Source organism: Hordeum vulgare, chromosome 3H, assembly GCF_904849725.1.
Source record: "Hordeum vulgare subsp. vulgare chromosome 3H, MorexV3_pseudomolecules_assembly, whole genome shotgun sequence".
NCBI lineage: Eukaryota > Viridiplantae > Streptophyta > Magnoliopsida > Poales > Poaceae > Hordeum > Hordeum vulgare.
In genome coordinates this window covers 199,997,085-200,015,129 of record NC_058520.1, presented here as the reverse complement: position 1 = coordinate 200,015,129, position 18,045 = coordinate 199,997,085, and the positions used below count along the sequence as shown (strand labels likewise).

The 18,045-nt window shown below is 41.1% G+C and overlaps 1 pseudogene; it reads left to right on the top strand.

The window, feature by feature from the left end:
* The first annotated feature begins 936 nt into the window (after positions 1-936).
* On the top strand, positions 937-3,373 carry LOC123441625 (annotated as a pseudogene).
* The last annotated feature ends 14,672 nt before the right edge of the window (positions 3,374-18,045 follow it).

Here is an 18,045-nt window from a genome sequence, read left to right as displayed (position 1 = left end):
GCTTATGGTTGAGTATTGCCCATCACATCATTCTCCTAATGATGTGATCCCGATATCAAATGACAACTCATGTCTATGGTCAGGAAACCTTAACCATATATGATCAACGAGATGGTCTAGTAGAGGCTCACTAGGGATACAATATTGTTTATATATCCACACATGTATTTAAGTTTCGGTCAATACAGTTCTAGAATGGATAATAAACGATTTTCATGAACAAGGAAATATGATAATAACCACTTTACTATTGCCTCTAGGTCATATTTCCAATAGCATCCCACTAGCACTAGAGTCAATAATCTAGCTTACATTGTAATGAATCTAACACCCATAGAGTTCTAGTGCTGATCATGTTTTGGTCATCAGATATGTTTAGTCAACGGGTGTGCACCATTCAGATATGTATGTTCTTTGCACATGTCTATGTCCTCCTCCTTGATGGAATTGAAGTGCTACATTATATGTCGGGTCTTCTCGTGAAACCTGGGCTCCTTGGCCAGAGCAATGGGACCATTGTTCTCACAAAGGAGAGTCATCGGATTGAGTGTAATCGGCAGAACTCCTAGGTCCGTAATGAACTCCTTCACCAAGACACCTTCCTCTGCTTCTTCTGAAGCAGCTATATATTCTGCTTCACATGTAGACATTGCTACCATGCTTTTCTTGGAGTTACAACAGCTAACTGATCCACCATTCAAAATAAATATGTGTCCAGTTTGAGACTTAGAGTCATCGAGATCACTGTCAAAGCTAGCATCAATGTAACCCTTTACGATGACCTGCTGATCACCTCATAAATGAGAAACATATCCTTAGTCTTTTTCAAGAACTTAAGGATGTTTTTGACCGTTGTCCAGTGTTTGACTTGTTGGGGATATTCCCCATGGTTTGACCTGGCCAGGAGGTATTACGTAGCCAATAAATTGGCGGCTCATGGATCACCTCGCTTACCGGGTCGACCTGGACGACAATGGCTATGGCCCAGTGTGCAACCCGACAGAAGGTTGGTTATGAAGAGGCCTAGAGGACCGGCTAGCAGATAAGCAAAGTTGACAGAATCGCGACTCAAGTCTTAAAATATTACAACCTTACGATCCAAACTAACCCCTCCGATTTTACGATTTTGATCCTAAAATCCAAGTTTCTATCATCCTAGTAGTTATGATTCTATGATTCACGATCCTACCAACAGAGATCCAATCCGATTCAGAATCTTGATTCTGACAACTTTGCAAATAAGGTCCAAGAATAGGAAAGTTCTGTCCAAGGGAACCAAGAACCGAACTAGGTTTCAGCTTGTAATAGAAGAGAAACTAGTTGTAGTCCTAGTAGGACTCTACATGTAAGCCTGCCCCTTCAACTTATATAAGGAGGTGCAAGGCACCCCAAGAGGGAGAGCTTAAGTCAAGATAGACATATTAGAAACCCTCGAGACTAGAGGTAGTAAAATAGCACCCTTGTAGTTGAGATCATCATCATCATCATCAATATCAATCAAGTAGGTTGTAGGATTTTAGCTACACTGCGAGGGGCCGAACTTGGGTAAAAATCGCATCTCTCAATTCCAACCTACCCTGTTTAAGCTACCACCTAGTTGCGATGGCCTCACACCTAAGTTGTCTCATGAGGACATCTTCCATGACAAAACCATGAAAGTTGGGGCCCATCGTGGGGCCATGCACGATGATGTTGTGTTCTTGAAGGGAGCTCTCCCAGGAATCTAGAAGCGGGCGATTACTCAAACAAGGAAGAACTAGTGTATCTACATGAACATCGATCACATTTGTGATTGGGTTCAAAAACAATAATGATGTTTTGTTTGCCGCGGCCGACAACCCATGCGGTATGATCTATCTTTCTCCTAGTGGTTCGGCTGCAGCGGTACAACTCCTTAGGTGTGGCAAAATCAGCTTCAGATCACAAAAGGAAAAGCGGGTTGTACATGTGCTAGGAAATAGATCAAGAGAGGTGGAATCCATAGCAAAGATACGGTGCAGTTAAAAAGAGAGGAAGAAGAGGAAAGACCAAGAGGTCGAGGTGGTCGCGCATGTGTATTCGCCTAGCCAACCACGACAGATGGTGACCTGGAAGCAGACATGGACACGGACTCAAGACTCCGTCACCATGGCCTCGACTCACAAGCGCGCCTCTGCTGCTGCGGCATCGCCTCACCAGCGCGCTTCTCTCACGATGACCTTGCCCCGCCGGTGTTACAGAACAGCCATGCATCGACGATCGCCCATTTGTCAAGCGAGCCGCCCTGGTTCCCATCAACGTCAACGCATGGACATTGACGACATTAGCGTTGGGGGCGGGGTGGGAGCAGGGCAGAAACATGGTGGTGATGGGTGGCACGGCCTTCATCAGCATGCACACGATCTTGCAGCTGCTCGAGAAAGGGTTACGCCATTAGTGTCATCGACAACTTCCACAACTCTGTCCCCGAGGCACTCGCCATATCCGCCAGATCGTCCGTCCCGCCCTCTCCGCCCGCCTTCAGTTCATCTTTGGCGATCGGACGATCAAAGATGACCTGGAGAAGGTGTTTACCTCCAAGAGGAATGACACCATGGTACACTTCGTCGGGCTGAAGGCGGTGGCGGAGAGTGTGGCATACGTGGCGATGTAGAACCGCAACAACATCGTATGCACCATCAACCTCTACAACGTCATGAAGAAGCACGGGTGCAAAAAGTTTGTGTTCTCATCGACGGAGACTCTGTACAGCCAGCGGAGAAGGTCCCCTACATCAAGGACTATCCCTCAAGGCACTTGACCCGTACAGCAGGACCAAGTTGTACCTCGAGGAGATGTTGCACGACTAACAACACACGAACTGAGAGTGAAGGACGATCATGTTGCACTAATTCAACCCCATCGGCACCCACGAGAGTGGCGACATCAGGGAGGGCCCCAAGGGGGTCCCCAACAACCTGCTCCCCTACATCCAGCAGGAGGCCATCGGCCTACGCCCCGAGCTCAACTTCTACGACCACGGTTACCGCTCCCATGATGGCACCACTGTTAGGGGCTAAATGAACGTCGTTGACCTCATTGACATCCACATCGTGGTGCTCGATAAGCTCTTTGCCACCCTGAAATTAGCTACGTGTTCTAAAACCTAGGGACGGGGTGCGAGACTACAATGCTGGTGATGAAAATCCCTATGAAGATGTGTCGCAGGAGGCCGGGTGATTCGGAGGAGGTGTAGGTGTCCACTGCCAAGGCCGAACAGGAGCTCGGCTGGAGTTCCAAGTACGGCATCGAGGAGATGTGTAGGTACCACTAGAACTAGGCCAAGAAGAACCCATATGGATAGTGTGGCGACACCAGTGAGAATAAAGACTTATTTGGTTCTGCTATAGTGTAGCTTCTCTTCTCATTGAAGTACTCCTGGGCCATGAGGTTCTGGTCAATAACCCCGCAGAGCCAGCCGATCCAAGGGTCAAAGTCACATCACCATCAGGAAACACTTTTGATTGAAGCAAGTGCTACTACTAGATTGTCAAGGCATAAGAAAGAATAAGAAGACAACCAAGAGACCCTAAGAGTATACCAATAAGCATGAACCTCGAGGTCCGATTGATCTAGCTATCTAAACTCGGTTTGCTTCACCGATGTTCATCCGAAAAATACCTGGTGCTATTTTCGCTATCTATTTTTAATATATATTATTTGTCCAAGAACAATCACTCTGTCTTGCAATATATTTTATGCATGACAGTCATTCATTATAAAAGTGGCGTTATAACATGAATATGTATCCAGCACAAACATCATCTTCCGCCAACCTCCGACCATGCCACACTACTTTACTAACACGTGCACAAGCCGCCAGCCCGTGATCCGGTCAACAACAACACGCCAGGGATGCGCGTGCTCGCTCAAGTTTCCTTATGGATGCGTGCAAGACACCGCCCCACGATCCGGTGTGCATCAACATACCGGAGTCGGGCCCGCCCAAATGAGCTGCCCAACGGACGCGTGCAAGACGCTGCCCCATGGCCAAGTAATTCCCTAAAAAAGAGGTGGTGCTATTTTTCATAATCAAATCTTGTGTGATGTCGCCGTAGCCCGCGCGAGCGTCCATGATACGTCTCCAATGTATCTATCATTTTAGATTTTTCTATGTTGTTATGTTATCATTATTGGATGTTTTGTAATCATTTCATATCAATTTTATATCATTTTTGGGGACTAACCAATTGACATAGTGCCTTGAGCCACTTATTGTTCTTTTCATTTGCAGAAAGTCCATAGCAGTTGAGGTCCAATTGCCATGAAACTTTATGGAGATTTTTTATGCACCACGAGGAAACTTGGGGGCAAGATTGAGGAGCAGCCAAGGTCCAGGGCCACTAGACACCATGGTGTGCCACAGGCTCCTAGTATGGCCTAGTGTCTAGTGGGGCCGTCTAGAAGCTTCTGCACCTCCTGTGAGCTCTATAAATACCCCAATATTCCACAAAACCTAGAGGAGTCAAAGAAAAATTGTTTCAACTGCCGCAAGTTCCACAACCACCAAACCAATCTCGAGCCTTTCCCAAAGAAGAACACGATCATGGAGGGGTTCACCATCATCATTGGAGTTCCTCCCATGATGCGTTAGTAGTTCATATCAGACCTACGGGTCCATAGGGAGTATCTAGATGGCTTTTTCTCTCATTTTGTTTCTCAATACAATGGTCTCTTGGAGATCCATATGATGTAACTCTTTCTTTTGGGGTGTGTTTGTTCGGATCCGATGAATTGTTAGTTTATAATCAGAGCTATGAAAACATATTCATGCTTGATTATTATAGCCTTGTATTTCTTCTCTAATATACGGTTTTGTCTGACCAACTTGATCTTTTATCTTGCAATGCGAAGAGGTGCTTTTGTGATGGGTTCGATCTTGCGGTGCTCAATCTCAGTGACAGAAAGAGACATGCCACGCATGTATCATTGCTATTGAGGATAAAATAATGGGGTCTAATCCTACATAAATATGTCTTGTCTACATCATGTTATCATTCTTAAGGCATTACTCCGTTTCTCCATGAACTCAATACACTAGATGCACGCTGGATGGCGGTCGATGTTTGGAGTAATAGAAGTAGATGCAGGCAGAACTCGGTCTACTTATGTTGGACGTGATGCCTATATACATGATCATTGTAATGAATATCGTCATAATTATTTTCTTTTCTTTCAATTGCCCAACTGTAATTTGTCTACCCACCGCTTGCTATTTTCTCGAGAGAAGCCACTAGTGGAACCTTCGGCCCTAGGTCTACTTCACATCATCTGTTTACAATATCTACTTTGCTATTTTCTTTTACACTTTAATTGCTCTTTTGTTTTCAGATCTATATTATCAAAAAAATCCAAAAATACCTTCTTGCATTATATTTGTTATCACTCTTATTTGCATCTATCAATCTATCCTTACGTTACCCACGAGGGATTGACAACCCCTCTACTCGTTGGGTTGCGAGGATTTGCTATTTGTGTGCTGGTGCTGCTTACATAGTCTTGTGGATCTTCCTACTCGATTGATACCTTGGTTTCTTAACGGAGGGAAATACTTGTCGTCTATGTGCTACATCACCCTTTAAGCATGTAGGGAAACCAACGCACTCGCGAGGAGTCAATATTTCCCGCGTCGTTGCCGGGGAAGATCAAGTTAAGATCAATTAGGTTCCTACATAAAAATCTGATATCCATGCAATTACATTATTTGCCATTTGCCTCTCGTTTTCCTCTCCCCAACCCCTCTCTTTGTGTGATTTTTCCATTACCAATAAAAGTGATCTTATTAGCACTCCTATTGCTCCTCTCGCCACTAGTGCGGAGTCTTATGATATTAATGCCGCTTTGTTAAATGTTGTTATTCAAGAGCCATTTTCCGGCAATCCTAATGAGGATGTCACGTCCCATCTAAGCACAAATTATTTCCGTTCTCTTTGCATGATCGTGCTAAAATCTGGTTTTCATCATTGCCACGAAATAGTGTTGATTCTTGGAACAAGTGCAAAGATGCTTTTATCACAAAGTATTTTCCTCCCACAAATTATATTGTCTTAGAAATAAGATTATTAATTTTAAACAACTTGAGCATGAGCATGTTGCCCAATCTTGGGAAAGAATGAAATGGATGATAAGAAACTTCCCAACTCATGGTTTAAATTTGTGGAGGATCATATAAATTTTTTATGCGGGGTTGAATTTTTTTTCTAAAAATCTTTTAGATTCCGCTGCGGGTGGTACTCTTATGGAAATTAATTTTGGTGATTCTATAAATTGCTTGATTATAATATGTCTAATTATTCGCAATGGCATACTAAGAGATCTCCTACTATTAAAAAGGTTAATTCTATTGAAGAAATTGATGCTTTGTGTGAAAAAGATGATGCTCTTATAAAATTAGTTGCTAGTAAACATGCTCCTATTGATCCTAATGATGTGCCATTGTCCACTTTGATTGAGCAAAATAATGATCCTGTAGATATGAATTTTTCTCACGAAATAATTTTAATAACAATGCCTATAGGAACAATTTAATACTAGATTGTATCATGGAAGGTCTTCAAATATTTATGGCATTTCATATGTTAATTATCATAATAATAATGCTAGGATACCATGTCATCTTGATAGTACTATTAAGGAATTTATCAATGCTCAAAAGGCTTTTAATACCAAAATAGAAGAAATGTTGAATAAAATTGATTATATGTCTAGAAGCATTAATAGAATTTTGCATTATGTAGAAAATCTCGAGAATATTTTTTTCCTAAGGTTGATATTAATGAATTAATTAAAGCTTTATACATTTCCATATATGAAAGTAAGAAAAGAACCACTATGCTTAGAGCTAAAAGACAATTTTTAGAAAGAGCTTTTCCCGATTGCTTTCATAAAATGATTGAATTTTATTCTATTGATTCCGTGTTTAATAATGTTAAAATTAATGATAAGGGAACTGAAGAAGTGTCATCTTTAGCTAGAGGGCGTTCCCATGATTTGGAGGGTCAAAATCTTATCGATTTTTTTTGATAAATTCGGATTGAAGAGATAAAAACTTTATCTAGTGATGCACCCCCTATTTCGGATTGCAATTTTTTAAATTTTGATAGTTGCTCCTTGATTGAGTGTATTTATATGTTACAATCTATGATAAATTCAGCCAATGTCTTTGAACATAATAAAGCTTTTACTAAACAAATTTCGAACGTGATGATTAAAACTTTGGAAGAAAAGTTAGACCTAGGGATTTAAATTCCTAGAAAATTAGATGATGAAGGGTACCAACCATTAAGATCAAAATCAATAATTTTGAGTGCTACGCTTTATGTGATTTGGGTGCTAGTGCTTACACAATTTCGAAATCTCTTTGTTATGTGCTTGGTCTTACCGATATTAAAGAGTGTTCTCTCAATTTGCACTCGGTGGATTTTACTATTAAAAAACTTGTGGGAAGAATTAATAATGTCCTTATTCTAGCAAAATAGTAATTATGTGTCCATAGATTTTATTGTTCTTGATATTGAGTGCAATCCATCTTGTCCAATAATTCTTGGTAAACCGTTCTTGCGTATTATAGGATCCATGATTGATGTGAAAGAAGGGAATATTGAATTTCAGTTTCCACTTAGAAAGGGCATGGAACAATTCCCTAGAACCAAAATTAAATTACCATATGAATCAATCATGAGGGTAACCTATGGATCAATCGCTAAGGATGACATCACTTAAATTTAAATTATATGCCTAGCGAGGGACGTAAAATGATAGCGCTTTCTGTGAGTCAACCCAATGAATAAAATTTATTTTTGTTTTTGGTTCCCATTCTGGAGTGTTTGCACAAATGTTTTACTGTCATAATTTTTTTGTGTTTTATTTTAGTTTCTTTAATCCTGTAGTAAAATAGAAAATTTTACGTCTAGTGGAAAAAATCCTAAGAATCATAGAAACGTCAAAAGTGTCTGAATTGTTTATACACGATTGATGTACAAATTCCCTTCGTTGTCCTAATTTATTAGAATTTTTGGAGTTACAGAAGTATAAGTAAATTTGGACTCTTCACAAACTATTCTATTTTTAAATGATTCTATGGTTTATATCTGGGAGCAAAAGCCATGGTACAATTAGAATACAATAGATATAATGCAAAAAAAATTGCAATGGGTTTTCAACAGTACCTATAGTAAAGTTTGGTGTTCTTATAGTAACGGATGTTACGAAATTTCGTCGAGTTTTGTGTTATTGAAGTTTTCAAGTTTTGAGTGAGATCACGATGGATGTTGGAATAAGCAGTGATAAAAGGCAAAGCTTGGGGATGCCCATGGCAGCCCAAGGCAATATCTAAGGAGTACCACACAGTTAAGCTTGGGGATGCCTCAGAAGGCATCCCCTCTTTCTTCTAGAAAACATTGGTAATTTTACTTAAATCTATATTTTTATTCGTCACATATCATGAGTTCTGCTTGGAGTATCTTGTATAATTTGTGTGTTTTCTTTATTTGCTGGTTAGTTTTTTAAACCTTGCTGGACACACCCATTTAAAAGAGCTAAATTATGCTATTATTTGTTAGAATCGCTCTTTATGCTTCACTTAATGTTTTTTAGCCATGGTATTCCTCAATTACTTCACTTAGATCTTTTTGAGCACGGTGGTGTTGTTATTTTGAAGAACTTAGCTCTCATGCTTCACTCAGAATTATTTTGAGATTTGGTGAAATTTTAAAGAAATCCTCTCTTGCTTCACTTATATAATTTTGAGAGTTCGAAATTTCAAAGAAACTTGTGCTCTCGTGCTTCACTTATGCTTGTTTGAGAGCTTGTTATTTTCATTGGAAATTTTCTTTAAATGAAAATTAGTACCAAAATCATGAATGTCCAGGAAAGATATAATAAAAACTTCCATGAATATAATTGGAGCTTAAACTTGATTCTTTGCAATAGTTTTGCGATATGAAGATAATAATATGTGAGTTATGTTGATGAGTAATTTTGTTGTATGAATATTGGTGTTAAGGTTTCTCATTACCTATGCATGCACATGAAGTCAATAATTATGCTATGAAATTACATCCTACTTGGTTTGCATTATTGGGTGTTAGTTATGTTTAATGTTTACTTATGATGATTTTTGTTCCTTGGTTGGGCGCTTCTCAATCTATTTGCTAGCCTTCACATGTACTAAGTGGGAATGCTTCTTGTGCATACAAATCCTAAACCCAAAGTTGTGCCAAATGAGTCCACTATACCTACCTATATGCGGTACTTCAATGTCGTTCCAAGTAAATTTGCAAGTGCCACCTCTAAAAATTCAATATAAAATTATGTTTTGTGTGCCTGTACAGCTCATGAAGCGGCGAGGGGTCGCCGGTATCTTCCATGTTAAATAGGTTATTCTCGAGATGAGTTTGTATTCAATTGTCATTGCACGAGAGTATGGCGGTAATATGTATGCCCAGTCCCAAAAAATAAAAAGATATATCTTATGTTGTCAAATAATAAATTCCTTGCAAAGTGTTGGTATGGACAGCACCCGTGGATACGGCTAGACATGGAATGTGAAAGAATGGTGGAAAAGGAATAAACTTTATTTACGGTTTGGGAACTGATTATAATTTGTTTAGCATGGAGGATATTGGAAAATCTTAGTCGTTCTCATTGACAGGATAAGCATGCCGCCCTAAAAAAATTATCTCCAAGTTTTTCACTTTGAGTTATGACACCTCTACAAATCCCTATGCGAAGGGCCTATCTATTTTTGAATTTGAGTCTACATCTTCACTTATAAAGCCCCAACTTAGAAACACCATTATCACACTTGATCATTGTATGTAGTTAATATTTGAGTGTGTTGCATGAATGGATCAACGATATAGCTTGATAGGCTAGGGATAACGTTCTTTAGCATTGATATTTTGAAAGACTTGGTTCCTTGTTGATTTCCTTGAGTATTGAAATCTTCATGTCAAATTATGGACTATTGCTTTGCTTCATCTACAAGCCCATATGTCTATGCTCAAAGAAAAATAATATGACGAACATGCGAGACAACATTCCACAATAAAAAATTCTATTTTTACCATTTACCTACTCGAGGATGAGGACCAATTAAGCTTGCTGATGCTGATACGTCTCCAATGTATCTATAATTTTTCGTTTTTCTATGCTGTTATGTTATCATTCCAGGATGTTTTATAATCATTTTCTAGCAATTTTGTATCATTTTTTGGGACTAACCAATTGTCATAGTGCCTAGTGCTACTTGCTGTTTTTTGCTTTTATTTCCTTCGCAGAAAATCCATATCACATGAGGTCCAATTGCCACGAAACATTACGGAGATTTTTTGGACGATAATGAAACTTGGGGGCCAAGATTGAGCAGCAACCAAGGCCCAAGGGGCCCACTAGACACCACAGCGCCCGAGAGACCCCTGGCGCGATCTGTTGTTTGGTGGGCCCTCCCGAAGCTTCTACACTGCCTATGAGCTCTATAAATACCCCCAATATTCCAAAAACCCTAGAGTAGTCGACGAAAAATTCTTTTAGCCGCCGCAAGTTCCAGAGCCATGAAAACTAATCTAGAATCATTTCTAGAGAAGAACACGATCATGGAGGGGTTCACCATCTTCATTGGTGTTTGTCCCATGATGTGTGAGTAGTTCATATCAGACCTACGGGCCCGTAGGCACTAGCTAGATGGCTTTCTCTATCATTTTGTTTCTCACTACAATGGTCTCTTGGAGATCCATATGTTGTAACTCTTTCTTTGGTGGTTTGTTTGTTGGGTTTCGATGAATTGTGAGTTTACGATCCAATCTATGAAATCATATTCATGCTTGATTATTATAGCTTCGTATTTCTTCTCCGATATTTTGTTTTTGTGTCGCCAACTTGATATTTTATCTTGCAATGGCAAGAGGTGCTTTGTGATGGGTTCGATCTTGCGCTGCTCAATCTCAGTGACACAAAGAGACACGACACTCACGTATCATTGCCATTAAGGATAAAACAATGGGGTGTGTTCCTATATGAATAGATCTTGTCTACACCATGTCATCATTTTTAAGGCATTACTCTATTTCTCCGTGAACTCCATACACTAGATGCATGATGGATAACAGTTGATGTGAGTAATAGAAGTAGATGCGGGCATAAGTCGGTCTACTTATTTTGGACGTGATGCCTATATACATGATCATTGTCTTGAATACCCTGATAATTAGTCGCTTTTCTATCAATTGCCCAACAATAATTTATCTACCCACCGCTTGCTATTTTCTCGAGAGAAGCAACTAGTGAAACCTTCGGCCCCGGGTCTACTTCACATCATCTATTTGCAATCTCTACTCTGCTATTTGCTTTTCCACTTTATTTTCTATTTTGTTTTATTTTTTTGACGAACACTTCTAGGGCAAAGCCCGCCACAGCCTTAGACCTTTATTAAATATAAGTTACAATATGTACATAGTTACCTCGGTAACCCAAAGAAAAGTAAAAGGAGAAGGGTAAAGGGCCTAACCTAACCAAAGAGCTACCTTCAGGGGGGCAAGAAAGAGACCAATTTTAGCAAGTCTTCTTTAAACTTGGGATTAATCCTGTGTGCCATAAGTGACATGTGAATGATAAATCCTGACTTCTAGATAGGATATCGAGGCTGAACATTCTAGAAAACCTTAGCATTTCTCAAGAGCCAAATGTTCCAACAAGCAATGAACACCATCTCGGAGAAAAAAGGCTGGTGAAAAGAGTTATAGCATTGGAGGCTGCAACTGCCATATCATTAGTATCACCCCAATCAACTTGCAAGTTGTTCCATACTGTGCTGCTGAAAAGGCAAGTGAAGAACAAATGATCCCTATCTTCCCTGACTTGTGCATGGCAGATCATGCAATTAACACCATCGTCCATATACCAATGCCTTCTTTATACCATGTCCTTGGTATTCAATATGTCCATGACAAGCATCCAGGCAAAAACCTTGATCTTCAGGGTGCAACAACTAGCCCAAATCCAATCTAGCAAAGGATTAAAAGTTTGCTCCCTATGCACATGTGAATAGAAAGACTTTGGGCTATAAGGTTTATTTGTTCCCATCCAAGACCACCCATCACTCTGGCCTGTGTTGGGTTCAAAGTCCCTTATGATATCTTGAAGTGTAGACAACTCCACGAAGGCCTGCTGAGAAAGAGGCAAATTAAACCAGAGGGACAGATCATCAGTGCTCAGTCCATATTTGACCATTGTCCAAGGATCCTTAACATATCAGAATAGTCTAGAGAATCTGTCTTTGAGAGGGATTATTGAGTTTCCAATGCTCTATTTATCGTGCCAAAAGAGAACAATATCTCCTTGCTTGACTTGCACCCAAGTGATCTCCCTAAAATTGTACAATAGCTTCAGGATACTCCTCCACCAATGTGATGCACATGACTGAGTACCCTCTGGTACTCTCTCATGATAGTAGGTGTTCCAGATTAGCTAAACTCATGGACGATCCAATTTATTCAGAAACTTGTTGGCCTGTTTCAAAAGCACAACAACATTTTTTAGTCGTAGGTTCAGAATACCCAGTCCACCATTTTTCTTGGGTCTACAGATCAACTCCCAAGCAACAAGGGATGGTGAATGTTCTTTTCTATTCCTTCTCCAGAAACATTGCCTCTGAATCCTTTCCAACTGTTTGCGAATTCTTGGAGAGATAGATAGACTGCATAGGAAAAAGAATGGCAAAGAGGATAAAGAATAATTCGCATATTGCAGTCGTCCTCCTTGAGCCAAAAAAGGGGAAATAGAAGACATCCTCCTTTCCATACAGGAAACAAGTGGCATCAGATGCTCCATCTTTGGCTTTGAGGTGCCAACCAACAGACCAAGGTATGTGAAAGGCATAGTACCTACTTTACAACCAAAGACCTGAGCAAGCCTCTTAGTTTCTTCTATGGAAACATTGGTTGGCACTATTGATGACTTCTTAAAGTTGATGTGTAGACCTGTTGATCTAGTGAAAACCTGAAGCATCTCTTTCAGGGCCCTCAACTATCCTTCCTCAACCGGGAAAACAATCAATGTATCATCAGCATATTGGACAATTGGAAAATCCTTATCATGGCATGGAATTGGCAGTTGAATTTGTCTCTTAGCTAGCATGTCGTTAACTATAGACTGAAGCAAATCTGCTGCTAAAACAAAGAGCAAAGGGGAGATGGAATCTCCTTGTCTTACACCAGCCTTGGAATGAAAGTGCTTTCCAGGGACTCCATTGAGAAGAATGAAAGAGGACTGAGAGGCGAGAAATTGATGAATCCATCCTATCCATTTGTTGTTGAACCCTTTACACTCTAGGAGTTCAAAAATGACCTCATGTTCAGTAGAGTGAAAAACATTTTCAAAATCTGGTTGAAGTATGAGAATGGGTCTTTTGGACTAATGGCATTGATGTAGGTACTCCAGAGTCCAACTGATGCAATCCAGAATGGTTCTAGTCTTGATAAATCCATATTGTTTTTATGAACACAATAAAGAATTACAGTTTGTAATCTATCCGCAACCATATTGGTGAGGAATTTAATACCCAAGCATGTCAAATATATGGGCCTATAATCCCCAACATGCTCTGGTGAGGCTTTCTTTAGAACCAGCGTGATGAACAAAGCATTCAGACTTTCCAGATTTGCTTTCCCTTCAAAAAGATGGTTAGCAAGGTCATAGAATTCCTTTCTAATGATGTGCCAACATTTATTAAGAAACAATCCATTGAAACCATATGGACCTGGTGCTTTGTCAACAGGCATGCATTTGCCCACCTGGTCCGTTTCCTCCTCGGTAAAGGGTTGAGCCAGCACATCTAACCCATGAACCGGCTTAATAAGATTAGGAAAATCAAAGCACATAACAATTACTTTAGCAGTACCCATTCAACCTTTATAAGAAGACCAAGGAGTTCCCTCCATTTGACTATGCTCTCAGATTAGTGCGCCATTCACTAGGGTCAGGTTTGCAATAGAATCCCTTATATGTCTCACAGAGTTCATGTCATGAAAGTAATTAGTATTTTCTTCCCCCGCCTTGATGGATCTGATAGTACACCTCTTTTTCTAGTAGAAAAACTACAGATGTAACAAATGCTCTAGATGTGTCTTCACAATCTTTCTGAAATTAAATTCCTGTCTTAAGAGGGATCAAAGCTCCTCCAAACTGTCAATCCATTCAATCACCTTATTACATTTGTCTATAGCAATTTTCATCTTAGAAATCCCCAACTTCCAATGCTTGAGATCATGTCTCGGGGTTTTAAACTTATGTGTGAGAACAGCTTCAGGTTGTGCCTTATGAGATGGCTTACTCCAGGATTTGGCAACATAGTCCAAGAAACCCTCCACCTTAGTCCAATAATTTTCAAATCTAAAGATACTGGTTTTGGGAATTGAGGTGGTGGTGACAACCACACAAGGGACATGATCAGAGGTAGTTCTGGCCAAAGGCAAAACTTCAGTGAAGGGGTAGCATGTGACCCAATTGGTGGAAGCAAAAAACCAATCTAGTTGCTCTAACAAGGGATTATCTTGCATATTAGACAAAGTGTAAGATCTTCCTTTAATGGGCAGCTCAACTAGACCAAAATGCCCAATAATTCCATTAAAAATGAGCATATCATTCATATCCCCTCCTGGAAGATTTTTGTTTTCATGGGATGTAATGAAATTGTAGTCTCCCAACAAAAGACAATTGTCCTCAAAAGAAATGTACAGATTATACAGCCACTCAACAAAAATATCTCTTAATTCCCCGTGACATGGTCCATAAATGTTAACTAAAGTCCAAGCAGTTGCACTCACTTTGGAGGTGAACTTGATTACCATTCCTAATGATTGTACCTCCACTAAATCACCATGGAGAATTGCGGAATTCCGGACGACCAAAAGACCCCCCCCCCCCCTCGAAGCACCATGTGAAGGGGCAAAAGCAAAATTATCATATTGTTTTGGGCAGAAAGACTGTATCTCCTTGAGAGTATAAGAACCACGTTTAGTTTCCTCGAAACAGGCCACCGCAGATTGGCTCTCCTCTAGTTTTTGACGTACTTCACTGTGCCTAGCCGGAGAATTCAAACCTCGAACATTCCAACAAAGCACATTCAAATTTCTATGATAATGACTACTCATTAATAACCAGGATATGTAGGAGCCATCAGCCGGTTACATAGTAACAAGTGTCACACAAACACGCCAACAGATAACATGTCCCGATACAACACTCACACAAGTGTACAACACATCATAATATAACATAAGTCTCGATAGCAGAAACTAGGCAAATATATAGAGGCAAACTCATGGGCACGCCAAACCCATTGGAGAGTAGCGGGATTAATCATGAGCGACCGCATCCGACTTTGCAGGCCTAGCCATAAGCTGCTCCACCGAAAGCATGCCTTCGTCAATTCCAAGATCATGGCGAATCACCTGAAGCATCTTGATTGGTGTGGGAGTGGGACTTCTGCCTCCTCATGATCTTCCCTTGATGTGTTGGTATCTGGGATAGGCCTACTGCACTAATTCTTCTTCTTTGCTTCCGATGCTAGCTCAAGATACACATGCTTGAAGCCGTCCCTCCGAATAGATCCCCTGATGCATCTCCGAACTTGTGATTCAACGAAAGGAGTTGGAGCCTTGGATTTACCGTGCTTTGTGGGAAGAGCAGCAAATTATATGGCCTTGTCAGTATCAACATGATAGTTGTTGTCAGCGGGAGCTTCCTCCACGGGCGCATTAGAAGAGGCATTGAACTGGGGCAACAAAAGTGTAGCAATGGGCCGAGTAGGCCCGCTAGAAGAATCTTCTCTCAAGTGGATCCGAGATAGAACCTGAATATCATCAAATGCAAGGGTCGAGGTCCTTTTGGAGAGGATGACCAGGGATAGAGGTTTAACACACAAAGGCTTTGGCACTTCAAGAAACATCTCACCTTGAAGCAATTTCTCGAACGTCCTCTTCCAAGTGGCAGTGGAGGGCCATAAAACCAGTCTGACAACTCCAACAAAGATTTGCTATTCTTTAATTAGAGGTGGTTGGTAGGGAACTATTGCTAAGTGTTGTTCATCTTGCAATAGCTCATTGAACTGCTGCACATCTTGCACTGGCTCATCTTGCACTTGATCATCCTGAACTTGGTCCTCTTGCACTTGATCATTCTGAACTTGCGGATGTTGTTCATTAAAGTGTGGCAGATGGTTGATCAATCACTATGGACTCTTGGTCTTGAATAGGCTGATCCTCTTCCTTCTGCTATTGATGCTCCTCATCACCCCAGTGGCCACGGCCCCAGTTGTTAGGATCAACCTGTCGATTCATGGGTGGTGGGATTGGGGGTAGATCATTCTAGCCCAATGCAGGATAAGGGGGAAGAATAAAGTTGTGATTCTCTGGAAACGACACTCCTGACAAGGATGGGGGTTACCATTAATAGTCATTGGATCTCCATCCTAACGTATCTGATCAACAAAGTTTTCCCCCAAGATATAAGAGGGGACAGTCCAAGAAACTCTTGCTCCTCCTCTATTAGAATAATCACTAAATACCTCATCCCTAGGAACAAGAATATCCTCAGGAAAAGAAGCAAACAAACAATGGTCCTGGCCACATATGGATCTTAATTAACCCAATAGTGAAACTTGCCAAAAGTGTTAACTACCGCATGCTCATGCTCAGTCGTGCACAAATCAAGTGGCACTCCTAGGAACATCAGACAACCATCACGAAAGCCCCGAGCCCCTCGGTATCCCAATCCCTCATCATGCTTCATGAACCTGACAAATCTGTCATCCCCCATAGCAACAGGAGGGAGTTGAAGTAGAGTAAAATGAACTCCTGCATCACACAATCTAAACAGACCAACACCACATATCCATGGCTATGCTGACATGACCTGGACACCCCTCTGCTCCAGCAACTGAAAAACCACTTCCCTCAAAAAACCTATCTCGTTTGGCGTAGTAAGCGGCATTACCTCGTCAATGATGAACTAATCATGTCGTCGCTGATCTCCAGATGGAAGCGCGATGAAGGTTCGAGGGAGTCTCAAGTCACCACTATCGATGATCTCTTGTCGTGCCTGCAGAAATCGCTGGGGTTTAATCCTGAAGTTTGCCATTTTCTCTGTAGGTTTTTTGGTGAACGAGAAGGGGGTTTTCGGCGGAGTACAAGATGGTGGTTGTGGCAGGCTAATGATGGGACTAAACGGGGAAGAGCACGAAGCGGCAGAGATGCCTTGTTGGAGTAATGGAAGTTCCCCCCTCAAAATCCAGCTCGAGTGGTTTCTCCCTCGAAACAAGACCCAAGTCCCTAGCACGCGTCGTGCAATCCTTTCAATGGTGACCTTCCTTCGAGCATGCCATGCAAATCAAAACTGTAGGGCAATTACTTGCAAAGTGTCCCTCCTTAGAACAAACCCGACACGTTAAAACTTGGGAAGCCATATCAGAAGTAAAATTATTAAAGGAATCCTCCACTTCCTGGTTGGACAGAATAAAAACATTGTGAGCAACATATGTTTGGGCTGATTCAGAAGACCCTGACCCATCATGAGGCCCAGATCCCGTCCGATGATTTGAAAATCCCAGATTCCCGGCGAGGATATCGGGTGTTACATGTGCAAAAAAAACCACTACCAAAACCGGAGACGGGGAAGACCTCATCTCCGGGATACCCACCGGAGAGGCCACTGTCGCCGTAGAGGACATCAGCACGGAAGATCGCATCATTGGAAAAGAAACCGATCCAGACACGATATGAGGGCAGGAGATTGTCCAATTGGTTGCTGGACGAGGAGGAGGACGACTGATCACCCGTTCATGAGCAGGAAAAGAATAGCCCGCATCATTAGACAAAACATCAATTTCATTATGAGTCGCCGTATATCTATAACCCCGGCAGACAGGATAATTATGAATGGTAGCGAAAGATAACTTCTTCTTTACATAATCCAGCTATTTAAAAGATGAGCGCACCAGAGGTTTATGCATAGCCAATAATCCCATAGCTG